This window comes from Pezoporus occidentalis, unplaced genomic scaffold (assembly GCF_034315485.1).
Source record: "Pezoporus occidentalis ecotype Australia unplaced genomic scaffold, CSIRO_AGI_Poc_V1 ctg17, whole genome shotgun sequence".
In the NCBI taxonomy this organism is placed as follows: Eukaryota; Metazoa; Chordata; class Aves; order Psittaciformes; family Psittacidae; genus Pezoporus; species Pezoporus occidentalis.
This window is the reverse complement of record NW_026913531.1, coordinates 4,595,499-4,619,573: the sequence shown is the minus strand read 5'-3', so window position 1 is coordinate 4,619,573 and position 24,075 is coordinate 4,595,499. Positions and strand designations below refer to the sequence as shown.

The 24,075-nt window shown below is 42.3% G+C and overlaps 1 protein-coding gene and 1 long non-coding RNA gene across 3 annotated transcripts in view; both read left to right on the top strand.

Annotated features, from left to right (window-relative positions):
• Nucleotides 1-1,413: 1,413 nt before the first annotated feature.
• CSRP2 (cysteine and glycine rich protein 2) overlaps nt 1,414-24,075 on the top strand; it is a 37,808-nt gene continuing 15,146 nt past the window's right edge. The window contains exon 1 of the mRNA XM_062613798.1: nt 1,414-1,417. The gene's annotated coding sequence lies outside the window, so the exon portion shown is untranslated. The remainder of the gene's footprint in view (nt 1,418-24,075) is intronic.
• On the top strand, nt 2,380-13,737 carry LOC134161103 (uncharacterized). Of its 2 annotated transcripts, none has more exons than XR_009963833.1 (3): nt 2,380-2,482; nt 11,956-12,164; nt 13,390-13,737. It is a non-coding gene; the product is annotated as an uncharacterized LOC134161103 (long non-coding RNA). The 2 variants fall into 2 exon arrangements; XR_009963832.1 differs by lacking the exon at nt 2,380-2,482 and adding an exon at nt 10,653-11,853.

The window sequence follows — 24,075 nt, the reverse complement described above, 5'->3', positions numbered from 1 at the left end:
ATCTTAAGACAACAAGACTCTTAATTTGGGTGCCTCATTAAGTGTCTCTGATGTGATGGGATGAATCTGGGTGAAAGTGTTCATGCTACTGCAACAACAGAACCCTGGGAGGGTTGCTGCTGAGTTTTCACTTGGAGAAAATATAGCTCATCATTTTCCCACAAGCCTTTGATCTCATCCCAGTGGCTCTGCTCAAATCACTAATCCCCAAACCAGAAAGCATTCCCTTTCCAGTCTAGAAAGAGAGTGGGTGTAGAGATGTGTGCACCCAAAAGCTTTGAGGAAACCAGAGCAGAATGGAGAATACAATTTCAAAACCCTGCCTTCAGCAGGGGATGCTCTTCTTTCTCCTCTCACATGATTCAGAGTTGAATATCAAACTTTCTGCTGGTCTAAAGGCCAAACGTTTAACCAGGCATGCTGTCCTCTTGCCTGAGGACAGATGTAATACAAAGTGCATTTTAAGAAATCATTGCTTTTATTAACTGCAGTTCTACAGGCCAGTAATGAAAACAAGAAGGGACTATTATCCTGTCCCTCCCAGCTATCAACATTCATAACAACAAGCATCACTTTACTAAGCTATAAAGCAAAGAGTTTTAAGCCACCAGAAATACCCAGGGTAGCAATGTAGTTGACCAAACCTCAACTTCCACATGTCACATTCAGAACCTTCTGCCTACTTTAGGATTTCAAGGTAAGCGTTCTTGCCTGGGGAAGGAGATGACTCTGCATGGAAAATTAGTGCTGTCTCAAGTTCACACTGATATATATATAGATCAGGGGAACCATTTATACATATTTTCTGGGAAAAAAATAAACATTAAGTTATTCAGTGACTAAGCTGCTGTTGAGATTGAAGCTGTAGCATCATGGAAATATAGGTTGACATATAACTTGAGAGGTAATCTACTCCAATCTCCTGATCAGAGCAGGACTGTTGCCATCCCAAGAATCTTTCTAATGGAGAGCTACATTATGTCTTCCTAATATAGCCAAATGTATGGCTTGCCTTATTTGCAGTAAGAATGCCCATCACCTATAATGGTGATGCAGTACCCATCCACCATAAGCACCAAGGGCTTTCTTAACAGGATTATCACTAGCCAGTTACTTCCCAGCCTGTGCTGATGCATGGGGCTATTCTGCCACAAATGCGAAACTTTTCATTTCTCTTTGATAAACCATTCAAGCTCTTCAGGCTGGCCTTGTCCTCATGTTTAGCAAAGGTCTTTTGGGCTGAAGCTCTGCCACTCATCTTGCCAGCTGCTTATTCTAATTAAATATCGTCTATAAGTTTGCTGAAGGTTCATTCTGTGTTATCAATCAGGTTGATGATGAAGATGTTAAACAACTCCTGCAGTACTTCTCTCATAAACCTCTCACCACCAATCAGATGTGAGCCACCCTTTGAGCCCAGAGGTTTACCTGCACAGGTAACAGAATACATCATAATAAGACATTGAAGTTGTTTAGCCATTCTTGTTTCCCTCTGGTGGTGCGGAATTAGGCCTCCTATACTATATTAAATCACATTCTTAAAAAGATACATATAAGAATGTATGCATTTACTTGCAATACATACAATAAAAAATGACCTCCAGTGTAAAAAGAAGCAAGAACTTATCCTCTCTTGCTGGGCACGGGGAGGGATAAGGCCATAATCATATAATCATCTACGCCTAGTGTGCAAAGACTTGATTGTAGACCAGCAATAACCTCGGGGGAGTTGTTATGTCATAGAACCGAGTTTTATCCATACTTGAAAGTATCTGTATCCTGGCAGTGTCAATGTCCTTCTGTCTAGGTAGTTCAGTCTCCCATTTTGCTATAATCTATAAAGATACGGACGACTTTTTTTTAGTGTGTGTGTGAGCTTCTCAAAAAAAGGTCTGGCAGGAGTTATGCTCTGCACTATCATCCTCCTCCTTCACAAATGTCTATGCTGTAGCCAGAAAAATGACTTGAATATAACAGAAATAAAGGCTCTGCCTCTGCCCCTTTCTACTCAAGTGGTTACTTTTTCATTAAGAATAAACTCCTCTTGTCCAGCTTGTATCCTGCACCTCAGGTTGGGAAAATTAGAATCCCATTACCCCTGGAAGCAGGTTCTTTTGCAGCCTTAACAGCTTTTCAGATCCTCTTCCTGTCTCTTAAATCACTCCCAGCGCTTTCAACAGAGCTGTGTTTGTTGGCCTCCTTCCTTATCTTACACACACACACAGAGTTTCTGGAACTCCTTCCAAATGGACTTCTGAGGTGATTGGGGTAACAAGCTATCCATTAACAAGTTATCCATTAACACTCTTCGCTGAGGTCTAAGTACCCAGTGGTTATCCTTAGCGCCAGTTCTCCAGCTTCTCTTCTTAACCAGAATGCTTATTTTCCATAAGACTCTTACAAGTTTAATCTCCTCACTGGAATTTGGTTCGTCTAGTGAATGTAAATCCCCTCCCACTGGCACCTGCTAGCTGCTAACAAGGTAAGCAGTTGTTACAGGGTGTCTAGTTCCCAAGCAATGCAAAAAACTCATCTGTCTAAGATCCCTTTGGATTCTGTACTATGCTGGCTCTGGGAACAGACTGATGTGGATGCATTTTGCAGGATCTCGAGGGTGCTCAGTGTGAAGTTGTCAGTACCAGTTAGTTGAGCCTGCTTGAGCCAGATGATAGTGATTTCTGCAAAGTGGCTCTTTAGCAAGATCTACTGCTTTTAGCAGAAGTCTATAAGGACTTATCAATAATGGGGATTAGCCCTGATTTGAGCTGTCAGAGACTAGACACCGGTGCATCATACCCATGAAACTCCCAGTGCAGGAACCAGCTCCTTCTACACTTGCAGCCTGTCCTGGTTTGAAGGTGCAACCTTCTCCACCAGTGGGAAATGTGGATTTCTGGGGCTGTGCTCAGAGTAGCCACCATCCCCTGCCAGGCATATTATGCCCAATCCAGAGACGATAATACCACCTCCAAGGCCTCAGCTCTTCAGCTTGCACAGGAACAGCAGACGCTTCTAGCTCAGTTTCCTAAGTAGATGCCAAAAGCTGGAAAGGGAGTCTCTGTTGTTGTTATACTTCGTATATGCTGTACTGGCAAAAGCACTTTTTGTTAGCATGACTGCATCTCCACTACAGCTGCTGCTGACACGGATCTGCTGTATTAAAACACACGCTTCTGCCCCAGCCAACATTCCTATTGCAGCTAGCATGTCTAGTGTGAGCCTCGCTGGAGCTCTCAGCCAGCTGTGATCGTACACAATCAGCAGTGTCTGCCTGCTCTTTGGTGAATGGTCTGTCCTGCAGCAAAATGTTCTAGCAATGCCTCATCGGTAATACTTACCCAAGCATGGAAATGCTCCTGAGTCTTTTCATCTCACAGCCGAAATAAGTTATGTCAGGGTAATGGTAGATTTACATTCATTTCATTGCTACCTTTCCCATGATTCCTGCCTCACCAGGAAATTTCTGCGCCTCAGAGAGAATGGAAAGTTTGGAGGATAATTGTTTTTAAAGCAAAACCACTCCAAAATACCCATCTTAAGCCAAAACAATAGAGGTTTGGCACCATCCGTCACAGTCTAGCCAGCTTCCAGCTGCTTCTGAGCATGCTTACAAGAAAGAGTCATCCTGAGAGACAGCTACCGTCATATGCAGCTGAGGAAAATGAAATACAGGGATGAGCTCTGCTTCTCACCTCCCACTGGTTCCTCCACATAAATTCTTCCAGAAAATTAATTAAAGTTTGATGTGTCTTCAATTCTATATTTGACTGCAATCCTTTGCGCTTACATATTCTGTAAGTGCCACAGGGAAGAAAAGTGTGATAAATTGTTACATGTTATGTTGCAGGAAAGCTTTCTTCCCAAGGTGATAAAAATTACACTCACTTGAGCTTAATCAGCCTATCTATCTCCTAGGGCTTGCATAACAAGAAACCTTCCTGAGGTTAAGCAAATGTTGTAACAAGATGAAATATGTGGTGCAGTGATGGTTATGTCAGTGTGAAAAAGTCCAGTTATTTTGAGGACACCCCTCTAAGGGGTGTCCACCTCAGATGACAAGGACAAAGAGATACATCAAACAACAGCACCCTTCCAGCACAGCCAGGCAGGGGTAGGGAATGTTGGGGACTGTGTGTGTTGGGAGGTCTTTACTTGCTCCACTAGTGCTGGCCAGGCCTGTAGGTCTTTTCCAAGTGGAAAGAGCAATTTTGGTGGTCAGGCTTTACACCCAGTGCAGGGAGCAGGGAAGATGCCCTGGGGATTCAGCCTATGCTGTGATTTACAACTGTTTCGTGTCACTGCCAAAGGGCTACCACCACCTCACCGGTGCCACCAGACTGTTGTACAAGCCCATAGGAAGACCTTGTGTTGAAGAGGAAGCACAGGTGCTGAATGGCAGCAATGGCCAGAGAAAACGGAAGGGAACCCATCCATTTAATGCTCAGGACATAAGACAGTAACCTACTTAAGATAATTTTCTTTACATCCCCAGGAGTCTCCCAGCTTCCCTTTTTTCATTTATAGCCCCTTAGGCCACCTAATTCTGGCTGGGATTTATCTGTTTTCCACAAAACCTGGACATGTGGCCCATCGTGCATGGAGCAGAGCTGCCAGGAGCATCTTTTGAATAGGCAAGCAGACCTAAAGCCACAAAGAGCTGTTGCAGCGGTGACCAGCTTTCACTTGGCTGCCTCCCAGAGAAGTATTTACAGTCCTTGACTACGCCGACATTGAAGGGTAAGAGACAGAAACCTGAGCTAGCCAAAAGGAAGAGCATAGTATAACCTAACCTCCCCACACCTCCCAGGCTTGGATGTCTTACCACAGGCTCCTGGAGCTGGACTGCCAGCCTGAGCCCCTCCAAAGCCTGGAGTGTGCACAGGGGTGCTCACCCCTCTCTCAGACACACAACTCACTGTGCCTCCTCTTTCCAAACCATGATCAAGTAACTTGTGCGCTCAGCTCTGACCTCCCATCCATTTCTTCTGCACCTACTGCTCATGTTTGGTACCTTGTTCTCTCTTTGGCATCATCCACCAGCAGCCAGCCCCAAGGACTCCTTAATGCAGAGGTGCCTGGGCGATCCTGCTCTCCAGGAAAATTGGTTCTTACTCACCATTGTCATAACAGGTTTCATGATTTCTGTCATTGCATTGGGCATGAGGCAGAGCCCCAGCCACCTGGGCACCCCCAGCACCTGCCTCCAGCAGGTGGAAGAAAGGGACAGGAGACACAGAAGAAGGCACAGCTGTGGGAGATACCTGAGGTGAGGCAGAAGAAACACATGGGGGAAGCTGCTCCGTACCAGATGAGGTACCTCAGAGGGTTTGTGGCCATGTGTGAGACACACCAGGGCAGACACCCCTGGAGCTGGTGGACAGAGGGGAACAAGTAAAAAGGGAGGAGCAGCTGAAACACACCCTTATGCACAGACCATGATGAGCACTGCCCATCACCTCACCAGAGGATCTGGGAGGGACTGAGAGAGAGGGCTAGTGGAAACAAGGAGGGGCTGAGGCTTGGGAGGTGTCTGGTTTAAGCTGAGGGAGGAAAGATGGTTTTCTAAGTATTTGTTTAAGTGTCTTCTTTTCCTAAATGTCCAAATCAGTAATTAAAGTTTTATGTTAATGTTGCAAAAAATTAAATAAAATTCCCCAAGTCAAGACTGTTTTGCCAGCGACACTCAATGAAAGCTGCTTCTTTTGTTAAACAGTAGTTTACAACGAGTCCCATCGGTCTATTTGGGATTCTCAAGATGACTGATCATGGCCTGCAAACAACACTGTGCTTGTACTAGAGATAGGCTTGAAAAACACCTACAATACCCTTATATGCCTCAATTCCTCCAAAACTCGCTTTACCCCTTTTTGCCTTAGTTCTTTTCTCTGCAGATCTCTCCATTTCTAAGTCCATAAATATCCCTTTTGAAATGTATAATGCATTTTTTCTGATACTGTATATTGCCTTGAAAGCTTGAGGCACATAGGCTGGAGTCAGGTAAGCCAGGTTTCATTTAGAGCAGCCTCCACACACATGCACACATGCTTAGTGGCTGAAGTAGCAGGTCTTTTCCTACTCTTTTTTTTTTTTTTCTTAAGGGAAAAGGTATCTTGATGTTGGACAGGTCAAAACCCATCACCTCCAATGGGCAACTTTGCACATTAAAGCTTGTCCACTCCTTCCATCCCCTCACTTGTTGCAGTGATGGAGGTACAGCCCACCTCACCAGCTAGAGAGTCATTTTAGTGTATATAAAGAATGGTATCACCATGTAAAGCACTGCCTTATTTTATGCAGAATATGGGGAAATAGTTGTGCAAACCTGTTATGCATATGGAAACTATTATCCCCAAACCTTGGCTAGCTCCACTGGAACACAAAAAGGCTCATTGCCTCTCAAAGGACTATTTTCCTGTAGTGTTTCAGTCTTTTCTTGCTCCCACTCCTTTCGACACTGAAGCTGTTCAAAACAATCTATCACTTTCTTCTTTTTGTCCTTCAGATGAAGGGAGAATATTTTCCCTGTCTACAAGAATAGCTGCACTTTGTTACTTAAACATTTAAATGGAATTAATCCAGGGCAGAAACCTGGTCTGGAAATCTTCAGCTCAAAGGCTCAAAATTTCAGCAGGCAATTAGCATTAGAAAATACAGCCATTAAACACGAACAGCTTGATTGTGATATTCCAAACATACATCCCAAGAATGAAGAACAGGGGGCAGAAGTACTCTGCTACAGGCTGAGCACAGACACCTATACCAGTGGAGAACTGGGGGGAAAGGAAGCCTCTAGTGAATAGTGCCACTTCAGTATGAGTCTGAACCTAGTGAAGGACTGCACCTGCAATAGCTCTGGCAATCCTTATTTGGTGGATCTCAAGTACTTTTACGCCCTTTCATTTCTATCACTGAACCCCTGGCCCTCTTCAGCATACTTAGCTTATCTGAAGTAGAAAGTACTGGGTTTTTTTTCCTGCTTACAGATAGGGACACTAAGATATGAGACCTCAGACATATCTTGGTTCCTAATTCAAAGGAGAGTCAAGAACTCAAGTGCACATAAAGGTCTGGGACAACCACCCTTCAAAGGCTGTGTCCCTATTCTGTGCCTGCAAATTATGCTGGGTTTCCTGAGCACTGGGCTTGGGCTTTGACACCTGGAGATGCTTTCTTCTGTTAAAACAGCTACTCCTGAATTCAGTGTACTTTCTTGCTGACAAAGGAAGAGGGACCACCACACTTAAACCATGGACAGACAGGAGCAAGGCATCCCTCCACTGCGGGTTTCTTCCTTTGGCACTCTGGCCACGACCCCGCATCAACTCCTCGCCCACTGCAACACTAAATCTCCCTGGGCAATAGGCCAAGGATAAGGACCTGGCCATGCACCCAGCCCTCACTGACCCCTGATGGCAGGTGCCATCATTCTTGCTTGAGCATACCTTCACACCACATGGAAAGCTAGGCACTGATTCCTTAAACCTCCTTCTTTCTCCCTCTGAGCTCCAAGAACAGTGGGAAGAGCCACATCCCACAGAGATATATTTCCTCTCCCCTCAGATTCTACATTATGGAATATCTTAAGCAACCACAGTTAGACCCAATGGCAGCAGGTTTCCAGAGAATTCGTTCAGGTGTTTTGGAGCTGAGCTCTTTGTAAATCTTCTTGAAGCTCTTTGTAAAGCTTCTTGAAGCTGAGCTCTTTGTAAATCTTCTTGAAGCTCTTGATTTATTCCTAATGTTGGTTCCTGAGAATCACACCTTCAACCTCCAAAGTATCAAAATGCGTCTTTTGTTAGAGGATTAAACTACTGCTTAGATTCATTAGCAAGGGTAATTTTGGCCTAATTACCCTTCTAATTTCTATGTTATCCCTTGTAAGAATATGCCCTCAGAAATTAGTAAAATGATTTATAATATATGCTAATCACCATAATCTGATTTGTCTTTAATTATATATGTAATAGGGAAGCTAATTGGAAGATGAAGGTATTCAGAAGGGCCAAAACACGTAAATCAGGAAAAGCACAGAATATTATCATTAAACAACAAAATAATGATGCTTTTGAGTATATGGAAGGATACTTGTTTCCTATAGCAGAAATATCAGATTGTTTCACTTCTTTTAGAGATGCTTACTGTAGCAAAACTGATTCATAAATCTAGCAACGACTGAGGTTTTGGCCTTAAAACGTCTGCCTAGACTGAAATGGAACACCTAATATGAGGACAAAAATATGGGAAGCTTATTTGCAGAATAGAAGGTAAAGTATAAATAAAGCTGCAAATTATAACAGTGGTTTCCAGCTGAAATTTTATTAGCTTCAAAATATCCTGCTTGCAGAAATCATGTCACTGAAGTCTCCTGAAGTTTCCTCTGTGTTTAAAAACAGATTGGGCTGGTGGATCTTTTAGCAGCTTTGCAGGATTTTTTCCCTTCCCATGGATTTAATGGACGATAGCAGAAAAAGCAGCAATTTCCTCAGCATTTATTATTTCTGGTCTTGAAAAGTACATTTTTTATGAAGTACTGTCAAATTCTACCCATGCTTTAAACGCTGCAGTGTAATGTGACTTTGCAAAGCACAACGAGGGAGGGAGAAAAGAAATTGCAGCTCTTCTAGAAAGTTGTCAGAAGGGAGTAATTTAAAAATATCTTATTACACAAAAGGACATAAACTAGCAAAAAATGAAGATACTATAGTTATCCATGGGGGATTTTTGCATAAATATTTGAAAGGATAAGCATTTTCTGGATTGCTTGCTTTCTGGCTATAGAAGTATTCAGATGTAGATTTGGCATTTGTCTGGGTGAAAACCAGTGTTTTGTTTCATCGTGGGGTTTATTATGGGGTTTTGATTGGGTGGGTTTTTTTTCCTATTATTAGACTACAGCTGATCAAATAACAATATGTAACTGCACCTTGACCTCTCCAGTTCAATAAGTACCTCACTGAATGCTTGTCCTCAGTGGCAGAGTCTAGTAACAGGCTGCAGTGCAAATGGAATGCTGATGCACGTGCTCTGCCCCTCTCAGCTCAGTGTGTGCCAGGGCTTGGCTGACAATCCTACTTGCGCTGTCTTTACTTTGTGCCTGACCCTGGAATTCCATCTATAATGGATTTTCCAAGGTCAGGTTGGACAGGACTTTGGACAACATGGCCTAGTGGAAGGTGTCCCATCAGGGGGTTAGAACTAGGTGATCTTTAAGGTCGCTTCCAACCCAAACCATTCTGTGATTCCATGATCCTATGATTCTATTGAAAAAGAGAAGTTGCTAACATTTACACCAGTATTCAAACATTAAGTTGGTCTGGTACCATGAGTAAACTACACATCTTTGATCAAGTGTGTGGAGGGCACCCACATCAGATTTTCAGGTATTTTAGGAAACTTGAGTTATAATTTAACAAAATGTTCAAGTGCACAGTGAAATCCATAATGTCTCTCTGGTTTCTGAAAGCTTCTACCCAGAGAGACACCCTGGCTCGTCAGCTCTACCCCACAAACCAGCTTGTGTAACTTAACACAGAGGGAGAACTGCTGTCCCCAGGAGAAGCACACTGTCCTCTCTTGGTACAGCATGATGCTATACATGGTTACACTCTCATTCATAGAAAAATTCCATCATCCCATCAATCCCATAGACACATCCCATCAATGCGTCAATGCTTGCATACAAGCCATTTTCTTTCCACAAAAGTTCTCAAGGAAGCTTCATTGAATAATAATCTGCAGCTTATTATTCAGCAAAAATACAACAGAATCTGCTATTGTTCAGCTTTTCAAATCAGAGTATAATTATAAGAAGAGACTCAAACATTTAAAATATCCCTTTGGTACCTTCACTCTGACGTATTGGTGGATAGGGTGATGGCCACAGCAAACCCAGGAGATGGAGTGGACACCTTAAAGCAAAGCACAGTAAAACTCCCTTACCTACATGATCAGCAAGAACAATGTGTGATGTAAAAAATCTCTCATTTACACTCTCCTTTGGCATTTAAACACAAAAAGATGACAGCTGATATTTTTATGGTGAAATTAGAAGCCTTGTACTGAAGGCCATTACAGATCTTCAGAGTTAGTTGCACTTCTTTCTGTGGCTTTATGTCAGCAATGGATTTGACCTGATGAATATCATGAGCATCTCCCAATTTAGTCAATATAAGGACATCTCCTAATTTAGGCAACTTAAAACATCAACAGTTATACTTTGTAATGGCTTATGTGTATGTGAGGGAAGATCCCAGCCTTTCAGCAACTGACAGCTGGGATCCCAGCACAGCTAGGACTGGGATGCCATAATGTCTGCTAATCTTACGAGAACTAACCACGCAGCGGGATGTGCCTTAAAGCTTGTTCCTAATTTTTTAATGTATTTTATTAAATAGGGAATTAGGGAATCAGAGCACATTCATACATTTGCTGCTCCTCTGTCAATAGGACAAAACCAGGCCAGCTACACAGAATAAATTAAACATAAGCCAGCTGAAATATTAATTTAAACTAACGCTCTGTATAGACACAGATCTTTCATGACAACAAAATATTCAAGAGATTTTTCTAATTGTCAGTGAATTTGCAATATTCCCTGATAATTTGAAGAATGAACTTTCCCATAAGGTATCACAAATTGCATTTTTGCAAACCATCCACCAGTTTGGTTGGTAACTGAAGTCATTTGGTATTGATTACTGCTAGTGGAACTTTATATGGCAACAGATCTAAGAAAAAGGACCTCTACCTTTTAAAATGGTTCACAATAGTGAAACAGTATTGTTACAATTGGGAAGCTTTCAGCATAGGCTTACAAATAGCTGGTAACGTTCTGAATACTTACAGCCACTTAACAGCATAGAATCATAGAATGGTTAGGATTGGAAAAGACCTTAAGATCATCTAGTTACACCCCCCCTGCCATAGGCAGGGACACCTCACACTAGACCATGAGCAGCACCACCCAAGCATGAAGAGGTGGAGTTTCTTTCAACAAGCATATCACTTTATTTAGCATGCCCCATCACAAAGAGGAAATCTCAGTAGATCAGTGCAAGTCTCCACAGACCACAGTGGGTCTTCAAACAAGCCTTTATGTGGGAACAGCTTTGTGCAGATACAATCTGTCTACAAATGTAGCCACAAGCTAGAAGATAACTTCTGTACTATTTAAAGAAGTGTCAAATGGGAAAGGTAATCACCCATCCCTTGTGGGCCTCATTTGACCTTCATCTAACATTTTTCCATGGATGTATCACTGAGCAAGGCCAAATGTGGCCACACACCATCAATTATGAAAACACCCATAGAAAAGATACAGTGTGGTGAAGAATGATATGAACAAATCTGGATGACATTTAACATAAGAGTTAATGGTCATATTGTTCTTGGGGTTTATTGAAAATTACCAGGCAGGCTCTGGAAAATATGTGCTGTTGGGAATCTGTTCAGAGTTTTTATCAAAGCTTCCTTGCAATTAGTGGCAAATTACTGCTCATTCCTCTGGAATTCCTTGAAATAAGATCACCCTGATTTCAGCCTGATACTATTCATGGCCTCACAATCTGCAGCTATATGGGAAACATATTCTAATAATAAATGCAATAGCACGTATTTGTGTGGCAAGCAGCAGTGATAAAACCTTAGCACCATTCAATAAGCATTTTCACCATCAAGGGGCTTAACTTGCCAACCTCAATCTTTACAGCTGTCTCTAAGGTGTGTGATCGGTTTATCTCAGTAAATGCAGTGATAGGAGTGGCTAATCTCTGCATCCCAAGGCTGGAAGGTCACACCCTGATAAACTCAGTGCTGGCATGACAATGTACTGCAGCTCACTCTGCCATCTCAGACGTAGGCTCAGCCGATGGAGGTGCTGTTCAAATATGCTGTTTTTTCTTGTTCAAGTACTTCACAGCCCTGTGAGTTAATTATTACCCCATTTTTCCTGGCCAGAGTGAAGGCACACATATGGGAGTTGCTTGCCTGAGGCCGGGGTGCTGGAGCTGAACCAGGAGCCAGGAGTTTAAGGAGCCTGTTGGCCTCATCCTCCCAGCACTTGCAAACATCTCGGCTTCTGGACTGCTTTTCCCTTGCACCTCAGAAAGGGGAATTCTTTCACTTTCCAAGACTGATTTCTCCCTGGGGGTCACCTGAAGTCCCAGGTGGGACTGGAGGTACAGCGTCTGGCTGGTGCAGACTGGACAGGCTACAGAGGGTGAAGGTCCTCACTGGAGATGTGGTGGAGGGGAGCTCCTTGCTCTTTCCTTCCCACCACAGCTGCTGTCAAGGATGACAGGTGAAAGTGTGAAGGAAGGAGAGCAGGGACACTGACCGGCCTTTTATCCTAAGGGAAGGTTTCCATCTGCATGTCATCGTGGGCTGTGCTGCTCTCTTCTTTCCAAGGGGACGCACAAAGTCACTTCAGGGTGAGAGGCAATTAGAATTAAATGTTCCTTTATTGCAGAGCTGCACAAAGTCTTGATGGAGCAACATCTACCTCATCTACAAGCATGGTGCTGATGGGCCACAAGGGTTCACTAATGGAAAAATACATTATTAGTAGCTACATCATTGAGAAAAAGGTGGCACTAGAAGTATTACAAATAGCTGTTTGTTGTTTTTATTTCAAAGCCACGAGGTATGAGGCAAAGAGGATTAACCATGAGGGAAATAGTGGGAGTGGTGTCACTGCTTTCATGGTTGTTCCGAACAGCAGGAACAATGGGAAAGCATTGTTAATTTAAACTGCAAAATATTTTCAAGTAATTTATGCAGCAAAAAAAAGCCTCTGACTTTTGCAACAGCCAGAGTGAAGGCGTGCAATTATTTTAAAGGCATAGATGTTACTAAGAGTTCCTTTAAGTGGATAGGATGTATAATGTTTCTTTTCCTCAAATAACAAAAATGCTATTAATCTGATTAATGATGAACCTTCAGAAACTAAAAATGCAGCATGGAAATCTTGATCAGTACTCATCACTACCCGAAGTTAATGATTGTTAATGATTAATTAACAATTGCTCAAATGAGTTCCTGCAGCAATTGGATAAAATTATATAGGAAATTACTGTGCCCTGCTGCTCTAGGCAAATGATTCCCCCAGTGTGTGTTTATAGATGTAAATTGCACAAAGCAAGCAGCAGAACAATTATCCAAGCTAATCACTCCTGGAACTTGGACTATTGTTTACCTTTTATCTGGGGCTGTGAAATGGACAGATAATGCCCATTAAAAGGTGTATCACCAGTGACTGTTGCTCACCAAGAGTGCCAGCCTTGCAAAAAGAACATATGCTTTTCATGCTCCCCCATAACCTTCTCGTTTGGAGACTCTTTTCTTCAGTGATCACTGTCAGGGATTGCAATGATGGCTTTGCTTCTCTTCAAGGGCTTTATCCAGCAGAGAAATGCAGACAGTCAACTTCATGTGCAGCTGTGTGACCACTGGTTTCAAGGAGCACCAGAGATGCATTTGCATTTATGCCACTGCAGGATCAGTTCATGGTCGTTTATTTTACTTAGGTGTGCTTGCAACAAAGCAAGGATGGAAAGTGCTTTATTTTATGTGGAAAAGAAAATGGGAGGGGAAGAGGAAAAATGATGCAGTCACCAGAAAATTATTTGAAACAGTAACAAAGTGTTAATAGTCTAATGAAGAGGAGAGATGGAACACAAACCTACAAAGCTTGTTGCATGGTTGTATTTTGTTTAATAAGAGAATTTATTTTTAAGTGAATGGATGATTCAAATGGAAAAATATGTTCTAAGCATTCATCGTCTGTGGGAGAGTATTGTTACAACATGCATAATGTGGTTTCAGAGAGACCAGTTTGGCTTTATAATAAAGATGTGGGCTTCAGTGGTAAGAAAAGTCTCTGCTACTCTAAAAATCTGTCAAGGTTCCAGAAATAAAACTTTCTTTAATGGAAAAATATAGCATCATTATTCCCAAGCTGTTATTACAACTTGGTCTTGGATGCAGAGAAATCCGTAGTTAGTTATCCGTGCTACTGAATCATTTGATAGTCTCCTTGAAAGATACCATCCCATCCATTTTATGACATTATAGTAACACAGCTACAGCGTAATCATCTTTCCTTTCACAATATATGAGGGTCATAACACGGCAGTGGGGAAAATGTCCACATCCTAAAACTTTCACTGCTCCTTCTGGGCCATAAACCCCTTGCCTACATCTGCTGTTGTACTTACTTTCCCTTCCCTCCTGTATTCATTTATTCAACATGGAGATCCACTGGCACATGAGCTTCTTATTCAAGTTTCCAAAGGCAAAAGCTTGCTCCATGGATGCAAAGGAAGCCCAAGTTCATTGTTACATCCAAAACCAGTTCTGTCAATGATTGCATCTGATGGAAACACATGGAGCAGCACTTACTCACTGCAAGGTGTTTGTACACAACATGTGGGGAAGGTACGTGTGATCCTGGGCATATATCAGCATATTAATGTGAGATAGCCTCTAGTGTTTTAGGCTGAGGTGATTTGCTGAAATAGGTAGCAGAGACACAAATAGGATCCAGCTTCTCCATAACTCAGAACCAAACCCAGAGGAGTACTAAATTGAAAATAAATGGACCAGATAAATTTTTTAGTGGCTTTCTCTAAGAAAAAATTGTAAGAGGATTGCATTTATCACTTTGGTTGCATATTTGTTTAAAACATTGCAAGTGAAGTGATTTGCCGTAGCACAAGAAGAGTTATTGCTTGTACAGCATAACGTGGGCTGATTTGAATTGTCATTCCTAGCTACACTACTATCTGGAAAGAGAGAATTTTTCAGTGTTCGCAATTAAACCCAGTTACAAGTACTTAGAGAAATGGATAGATATATTTAAAACAAATAGGTAAACTGGGGGGAAAAAAAAAATAAAAAAAAAAAAAAAGAGAAGGGATCTGTTACTGAAAAGCAGCCATTACCACATCTGTAATTCCTGCATTTCAGGCCTGCCAGAGCCCAGAACAAGAGAAAATAACTTGTTTAATTCGTTAAGAAACAAAGCAAAGATGAAGCATCATTTCTGCTCTTTGATCCTAACTTCCTGAGGAATAATGTTTATAGTCAGAGCAAAGATGAAAATGTCCATATACCTCTCATCCAATCTAAAAAATGAAATACATTTCATTTCTCCACAAAATAAAATGCTAAAAAATCTTCAAGTAGGCGAATGAAGACATTGCCAGGTACTGTAGGACACTAGCTGTAGTCCTTTAACATTACTTTGTTGTTAAGAGACATAGAGAATGCACACTTGCAATTTGCTCTGACTTTGGCCCAGGCCTTAGCTTTGTTCAATAAACATCACTGACCACACCACTTTATATATACATACACACATATATATCTATAACCAAAAAGATTACCCATTTAATGTGTATTTTTGTAAGCAATATTCAGAAAAAAAAAATATGAAACTGAAAACTTTAGAGCACTAGCAGACACACCAAAAGAGAAAACAAACCTTTTAGTAATACTTATACTAGTGACTTGCATCAGCAATCCTGATGCAGACTGAAGTTAAGTCTCAGCAGCCAGCTCTAACACATGCTGCATACAGTTTGGAAAGATCAATATTTTGACATCTTTATTTTAGCTAAACCTCAAATTAAGACCGAACTCCTAGCACAGAAAGTTTTCTTACACCGCAGAATGCTCCCCAGGGGATGCGGTTTGCCCCTGCTTCCAGCAATTCAGAGCTCCCTTTATGGCAGAAGTTTGTGAAGATGCATTTAAAATAAAAGAAACACAGGTTCCAGTTTCCTCTTGCGTATCATTCTAGGCCTGGGGAAATTCAAGTCAGATAGAAAACTTTTCTCCTACAGACAGGAGAAATCCCAGTTCCACAAAAGGAAGCTGCGCACAAGACCTGAAAAATGGGACAGCTGCACCAGATCTGGCAGGTAACAGAGGTGTGTGAACTGAGAAGTGTCCCTAATGATAAAGTTTAAGGAAATGGCCTTAATTGGTCCCTTTGAAAATGCTGAAGAATTGAGTAAAACTGATGAACCAACAAGGACCATGGAAACAAGCCACTACAGCCACTCAGCCAAAACCAAGCAAAGCAATGAGCTGGCCAAAACAAGGAATCAAGAAGAAGCTGAGCTTTCTTGTACCCACAGTGTTCTTCTGTGTTAAAACACATTCTAGCTGTAGAGCAAAAGACCTGCCTTCCTGTCCAACTCCTCACCTCCTTTTGCCCTTCAAATTACTTTTTAAAACATGCTCCCTCACTACAAGGCATCAAATACTGATGCTCTCATTCTGTGTGTACATCACCCAGTACAGACACCCTCTGATATTAACAGCCTGTTTGAGCAAATAGCAGCATGAGGACTTCAGGTTCTGGCCAGGAATAGTATACGCACATGCCTTTCAAACCTTCATTGAAATGCTGCTCACTAGCCTGCCCTCATGAGCTAACTGCTGCACTCTGCATGATCTCCCTTCTTCCCTGTCCTGTCACTTCACTTGAATTATGAACAAACTTAATAACATCTCTGAGATTTCAAAGCTTTTACTCCAGGATCAAGAGGCTACATATGAGGATGGTGGAGTATGTCCTCCCTTTCAGGCCCTGCAAAAGTGGTGGTGGTGGGAGCAGTTAGGAGCCCTGTGCTCCTAACAGAGAACAGGGACGCAGGGATACTGCAGGTACCTGTGCCACAGCACTATCTACATCAGATATTTCAGCTGAGATTTCAGGAGATCCAGATGTCTCAAGCAGCCACTGATGAAGAACTACATAGTTCAGCCCTACATTTTAAGCAACACTGAGAGCTGACATTTAGCATCTAAATTGTACAGACTGGGCACACATTGGATAAAAACTTGCCTTTTGCTGAAACATATTTTCATCCACAGCAGAAATTTGGAGCTCACTCTCTTTCTCATCCCTCTGTAAACCATTTAAACTTCTGTTTTCAGAGCACCTGTAGCACAGGGCACCAGCAACACCCACTTGCTGCTTGTCTGAGGGCTGGAGTGGGGTCCATATGCTGCTAGAGTGACATTTCCAAACAAATGCTGTCAAACTGTCATAAATATTTCCAACACCAGGTCTCTGTGTTCAGACTCTTTAAACACATGCTAACACAAGCCAGAATGGTACTCAGCGAGGCTCCCCTGGGACTTAAGGTAAATTTGCGGGTTTGAGTTTGCTGAGTTGGGCCTTTTGCAACATAACTTTGTACTCAAGATGAATGAGGAGCTGTATCCTGGAAAACTGGATTCCTGGAGGCATTTTCATTGATTGCTGTTTTAAAAAGTGCTTTAGAAAACATGGAAGTGCTTCAGTTCAAAAGGCTGAGGAGTACAACGTATTTTATGAGCTTCAAGTGCATAAATGTTCTAAGTCTACCATCTCTGCTGAACCATCTGGAACACATGTTGTGGAAAGTACAGAAAGACAGCACAGCATCATTTCTATGTGTCATGGTTTAAGCCTAGCCGGCAACCCAGAAGGACGCAGCCGCTCGCTCACTCCCCCTCTTCCTTCCTCCCACTCCTGGAGGGATGGGGAGGAGAATCGAAAGAATGTAACTCCCACGGGTTGAGGTAAGAACAGCCCAGTAACTAAGGTATAACACAAACCACTACTGCTACCACCAATAGTAATAATGATAAGGGAAATAACAAGGGAAGAGAATACAATCGCTCACCAACCGCCGACCGATACCCAGCCCGACCCGAGCAGTGATCTAACCCTTCTGGGTAACTGCCCCCGGTTTATATAGTAGGCATGACATGCTGTGGTATGGAATACCTCTTTGGTCAGTTTGGGTCAGGTGTCCTGTCTCTGCTTCCTCCCGGCTTCCCTTCCTCCCTGGCAGAGCATGAGATTCACAAAGTCCTTGGTCAGAGTAAAGATTACTGAGCAACAACTAAAAACATCGGTGTTATCAACACTATTCCCATGCCGAAAGTCAAAAACATAGCTCTGCACCAGCTACTAAGAAGGAGAAAAATGACTGCTACTGCTGAACCCAGGACACTATGCTGTACATCCAAACAGGTGATCATGTCTTCTGTGGAGGGTCAAATCCTCACTCAGCTCTGAGGCCTGAGCCATGTGTCTGAGCAGGGCTGGCAAAATCAGTTCCTGAGGTCACTGCCCTGTTCTGCAAAGCTACTAAGGGGAACCTACTTAAGAGCCATTCAAGCTGATGGGATTTCGGATGTATCCTTAAGTGTTCATTTTACTGAACAAAAACCATTTTTGTGAACTCCTTTGATAAAAATACTTTAAATACAAAGCCCAGATACAGCCAATTGCTCCAGGCTGTAAATCAGTGGAGTCCACTGACTTCCTGAGCCACACAGAGTCTGTCCCAGCTGTGTAACATGATGAAAGCTCCTGCTGGGATCAAGCCCATAGACCTGGGACCAGTGTGGATGCTTGAGTGCCTGCAGCTCAGCAGTTAGGCTGTATATACGATGCACACAGGTGCCTCAGTAAACACAGAGCAGGAGGAACCCAGCTTAGCTCACAGGCTCAAGGGGTTACTATAGAGAGGTAGAGACCAGAAGGCAAAAGCAGCCTTAAGCCCAGCCCCTTGGGACCCTGGCTGTGCTCTGGCCTCAGAGGTGTCCCTTCCTCTGCACACAACACATGGCTTTCGAAAACAAAACAGCCTGTTTATCTTCCAAACCACAGCTGGAAGAGATGGATGAGTAGCAGCTGGGACAGTAACTGGTCAGAGCCCTTGCTCAGAATTCCTAGGGCACAAAATCCCTCTTCTCTGGTCAGTACCCAAGGAAATGGGCCAGCCCAGGCTGGGGCACTCCTGGTCGTGCAGAGCAAGTTCATGGAGAAGAGTGGATGGAGGAATAGGGAGAAGCTATGTGTTTGTACTGCTCCAGGGCCAGACACCTCTGAAGGGCAAGCCCTGGACTCTGTTTCCCTAGGTAACTGCTAGCATGCTCTGACAGGGAGCAGTCCTTGGGTGACGAACTAAAGCAGCCCTGAGCATAAGGGAGAGCAGGGTGGATAAACCCTCACCCCAACAGCACAGGCTATCACCTTCCTCTGCACCCAGGCCCGGCAGCCCCACACTCACAGGGCAGCTTGGAGTCTGGCAAGGGGGACAGGCCTCTGGGACCACTGGCATCCTCTCCCTCTGGAAAAAGAGCTAAATAGGAGTTTCCCAGACCCTTGTTGACTGCTCTAATTGCAAGATTATCTCACACAATAGCACCACAAGCTGCCTTTGGGGAAGCTGGCAATGGTGTTTCTGTGAGAACAATCCTGCCTGTGTACTAAACACGGTAATGGCTGTGGGGCAGGAACATTTTGGTTAGGATCCTGGCTGGCCTCAGGCATCCTCCACACCCTGAGGTGACCTCCATGCCAGAGCTGGGTCAGCTCTGGGTCTGCGTAAACATGAAGGTCCAGCAACCTTCAAATGAGGAACTGAGGAAGCTTTGCAGGCAGGTATAAACATGTTTCCCCTTTAACTGTCCAATCCTCTACTGGGTTTGACTCCAAGTTGTACACAGTGAGATAACACACACGGAAAAAAATATGATCCAACTTCTCCAGGTGGTGTGATGTAATATAAAAACCCTATCTGACATCTAGTGAACACCAGCAACAGTGGCAGCTGCTGGTCTTAGACAAACGTAGGAGTGCTGACACTGCAAAGTACAGTATCTACAGTATCTGCACGGGTCCCCTTCCAACCCACCTGAAATGAAGCCTTCTGGGAAGACATCCAAGAAAGAGAACACCTAATACTCAGGTCCCTTGTCTCCTGTGACAAAACCCCATAGAATGGAGCAGATTTAAGAGCAACAGAAAACCTAAAGCAAAACAAAGAAAGCCATTTTTAAGAGCTATGCTGAGTGCCAGAGGCTAAACAAAGACTTTATCTACTCCCAAAATAACAAGTTGGTCCAGTGCCATGAGTAGTCTAGCAGCTCTGGAAAGCATATCACTTAATGCCAACAATAACAGACACCTTCAGTCAAATATGACCCTTTTACAGAAACTTACCGTGTATGACTAATTCAGGCAGACAGTAGTAAATCAGAAGTCTGTTCCTCATCTATACATGAAATTATTTATAAAGCAGTGAAATTCTAGCATTAGAGTGGTATATTACACAGTATTTTTCTTGTGGACGTATTTATTTCTCCAACATTTCTTCCCTGAAGTATAGCTCGATGAGGGAGAAAAGAATCAAGCTATAAAATATTACATAAATTCAACTACAAACATGCTGCTAAGACAAACTGAAACAACACTGAAACTTGACATTAATTATTTGAAAAGGTCAGGGCAATTGACGTGAGATGATGTAAAACATGTTGTCCTCCCAGCCCATGTGAAAATAATACGTTCATATATATGTATGTAAGCATGTGTACATGTGTCTGTGCATGTGTGTGTGTTCTGTACGGACTTGTGGGCTGCTCTCAGGCAAGGAGGAGTAAAATAAGCCTGATGAAGGCTTTAGGGTGGAGGTAGTGAAAAGACTGCCAGGCAGAGGGGAAAATGAAGGATTAGGCAACATGGTATGCCCTACATTTTCCATATGGCGAGTGCTGAAGGAGTGTCGAGGCAATGAAAGCAAAACGAGTATGAGGAAGTGTGTAACCCCTAGAAACGACTTCCATACACATTACTGAGATGATTAATATAGAAAAACACTATTCTAAAAGAATAATTACATGAGCCTGAAATTCACAACCAAAATTTGTTGCAGGCACAAAAAGAAAAGAGACTGACCCACCCCCCCAACCCCCCACCCCACCCCCCCCCCCCCGCTGCTGTGTGCAAAGGTCAGAAGGAAAATGGAAATTATAACAGATAAAAGCAAGTAAAGTAAATTTTCAAGAGGAACAGTAATACCAAAATTTAGCTGCAGTGATGGCTACAATTTCAGCAAACAGCCACAGACTGATGGAAACTACCATCATTCATTATCCTGAACATGTAATTATCAACAAGTATCTCACTCAATTGGTTAAATCTTCATCTTTCAGCTGATTTCCCTATTGGTTTTGGTACCAGACTCCAAAACCACCACAGGCAATAGAATCACGCTGTTCCTCTAATTTTTAGAGAAGACCATTGAAAGCATCATCAAACACTAAAAATTGTGCTAACCTACAAAGTAGTTTTATGTTACTGTACATGTTTTTCAGCAACAACAAAACATCCTAAATCCTCTTCTAGTCTGCATAAAAGGAATGAATGCTAATTACTTTTGATTTCCATTAACTTTTTTGTTGGGAACATAATGCCAAATTGAAAAGAGTATCTGGTTGCATGACAACAATTACATGTTAATAAATCAAAACAAATTTCAGTTGTGAATTTCAGGCCCAAGTAATTGTTCTCAGGACATTGAAAGTTGGTTTGGAAGAACATGTACAATGCCAAAGGGCCTTTAAGATGCCCAATTCACACCAAATAACAACAGAATGGAAACAAAACTCTTTTATTTCTGTTGTAAAGATTTTAGAATTTGAAATTACTCTGAAGGCTTTTTAATGGTCCAAAACCTCCGGAAACTTTTCAGTGCCTGCTATACTCTTGCTCCATTGCTGTTTCTGTGGGGTTTAGCCCAAGTCATGCTGAGAATTTGCTGCTGGAAATACTGATGTTGTGGGTCACTGCAGGAACAAGACTGAAACCACATACGGTGAAGGAGAGCCAGATGGAAGGCTGCTTGCTAGATGACCAGTACCGTAACAGTAGTGACTAGTGTTTCAACTTCAGTGTATTATGTTGACTTTTAATTACTGAATTATAGTTGCAGCCAGCTGTGATAGTGATATGGTTCTCAATAGTTAAAACCTATTGCCTCTACACAGCTATCCCAACGTTGTCAGCTGGGATCCTCACTTTGCAGACTGGGGAAGACAGCCAAGGAAAAGGAGCGAAAGCCTATCCAGACCTTACTGAAATCCATGGACCTCCTTAGCTATCATTAGTAGGTTTTTTACTTGGCTTCAGCCTTGGCTATATAAGGAGCTTACCTACTTCGAGAAGGGTTTTTCAGCCCAGCAGCACCATCAGAGCCCCTTGGTGGGCCCCATGGATGTCCAGCAGCCGCAGCTGCTCTAGCACAGCATATATCAGCCCCCAGGAGAAAGGAATGCCAGAAGACCCTTCTGCTGTCCTACACTGAGCCACATCACCGAGGCCATTCCGCGCACAAAAACTGTAGCATTGAACTCAGGGTACAACATGTTAATTCACAGCTTTTTCATCAAGAGTGGGAAGGTTTAGGTGATTTACACTGAACTGGAGGTGTGCACTTGCACTAAGCGCAAATGTGTAGAAAAAATAATAGAGAGCAAATAACACTGTGTGTAACCAAGGATCAAAAATGTCAGAGACATCACAATGGCAAAGTGTGCACTTAGATATGCATATAAGCATACCGATATATAATGTTGCATACATTCCTGACTTGAAATTCAGTCTCTGAAAAAAAAGTACCCATTATTTTGAGCTAGGACAATAAGCCTTTTGGTGGTAAGGAAAAATCACCAGTAAGTCCTAAAATTAATGTATTGTTTATTAAAGGTGTTAAGGTCCTTTCCAACCCTAACTATTCTATGATTCTACTCTATGAAAGCTTTAGAACATATCGACTGCTACAGGAAAAACATATTAGGACCAAAAAAAAATCAAACATAAATCTTACAGTCTAAGCAGTACCATGACTTGCAAGGAACACAGGAAATAAATACACTTTTTTCTGTATCTAGCAGACCATTCAGAGTTAATGAACCTCTGAATTTTAAAATAAATTTATCTTCAACCTAATACTAAAACCTTTCTCATGCTGACGACTGTCTGTCTCCCTTGTTCAGACTTCATGTCTCAAACAGCATTAAATGTTGATTCTTTGTCTTCATCCAGAGACCTTTTCCACTGGGAACTTGCATATTATCTCTGTTCCAGTTTCCCTTATTACCACTTATGTTTTTTCCCCCATTTACACTTTTTACTCTCTTTGCTTCTTTTTATCACTCCAAGCTGCACACTTTGTCCTCTGCCTGCCACCATCTCCCCATTTACACCTACAAAACAATCTCCAAAACCATTTTGGGTTTTCAAACCTTGTTTAATCCCTAACTTTTAGACAACAAATCTCAACACACTCCCCTTCAACCTATGTTCATATGTCTTCTTCCATTTTAATTCTTGGGTTAAAGAGGCTGTCTTTCCAACAACCAAACATGCTGTCTTTTCCTGTAGTGCAATGTGTCTTTTAGTTAACTGTATGGAAAAATCTACATCCAAAGAAGACCAGAAAAGACCCTATAGTAGACAACAGCAATAATAATGCAGATAACTATTTCCTCTGTGCTAGAAGAGAAAGCAGCTTACTGTTCCCCACTATCTAGAAAGACAAACTGACTTTGAACACGAAGCAGAATCAATAAGAAGCGCAACAGCCTTGTTTCATTGCCTTGCTTAACGAAGTGTAAAAAACAAACAGCACAACAAAGAAAAAGGAATAACTGTTTTTTAAATGTATTCCAAAGCTGACATTTGTAATCCAATTAAGGAAAACACTGTAACTTTTGGGGGCTTTTTCCTGAGCACAGAATTTCAGTTTTGTTAATGCTGGATATTCTTTTCCAAGTAATAAAGTATCTCTAGAAATAATTTCTGCTCTTTCATTGCTTTTTTTACATGTGTATATCTTAGCAAAAGAGATCTGTATTTTACAGGCGTTGTTCTATCTTAACAGGACAGTATGTGCAAATGTCATAATTTGAACGCAGGATTAAAGATAATGAATAAGCCAAGCATTGAAAGCTGACCATCGGCACCATACAGAAAAGGTTCTGACACCCTGCAGCCTTTTGTATTTATGCCAAGAAAAAGAGATCATTGCCAAGACTGTGTGATGTGCAATAGATAGCCAACATGATCTTCTTAAGCACAGCTTGTTTCATTTGCTGTGTGGGTACAGAGGTCATAAATTGCTACCCAGGGAAACCACAGAAAAGCAGAGCACCTTACAATGATTTGTTGCTAATGATGTAGTTGCCAAAGCCAGTACTGGCACTAGAAATTATTTTTGCATGATT